This window comes from Odontomachus brunneus, unplaced genomic scaffold, assembly GCF_010583005.1.
Source record: "Odontomachus brunneus isolate Ranch 3 - 2012 unplaced genomic scaffold, Obru_v1 Obru_scaffold_212, whole genome shotgun sequence".
In the NCBI taxonomy this organism is placed as follows: Eukaryota; Metazoa; Arthropoda; class Insecta; order Hymenoptera; family Formicidae; genus Odontomachus; species Odontomachus brunneus.
Genome location: NW_022639662.1, coordinates 94,622 through 95,352, shown reverse-complemented (window position 1 = coordinate 95,352; position 731 = coordinate 94,622).

Genomic DNA, 731 nt, shown 5'->3' with positions numbered 1-731 from the left:
AAAAGTATAACAAATTGCCAGAAAAAATATATCTCGGCAAATCACACGTTTATCATCGCACTAAAACAAAAGAACGCATGGCTATATTCTACGAGCAGCGAGCAAACCGCTCACATCCAATGTCGCGAACAAATATATTACAAAAAAATTAACAAAACAGGATTAATAAACATTAAAAAGCAATGCAAATTAACAATAGAGGATATTATATTACAAGCACAGGGTACTGTAGAAAACACATTAATACAAACACACATACCAGAATACAACATAACGTTAGAACAAGAACACATAAACACAATTAAATATAAAAACGAAATATTACATGTAAAACCAAACAAAATAATACAAAATCCGTCAAAACTAGCGGAACTCAGTAATAAAATAACACAAACGTATTACAATTTAGAAAATAGGTCAAACTCCTGGACACATTACAAAAACATAATTTATACTACAGCACCAAGCGGATTAACGGTAATAGTAGTAATTATATTGGTAATAATTGTAATAAGAAAAATAAAGAACTTAAGACACCTCAACGTACGACAGATTCTCGAACAAAAAACAAAGACATCTCAACAAAGATCGTCATTATCCACTATAGAAAGCGAAATGAGTGAAATCTCGCCCAGATTATCATCACACTGTAAACCATCTATACCTACCATACCCTCACTAATACGTAGACATAGTATAGAACAATTATAAAATTAAGAAAACGATTATAA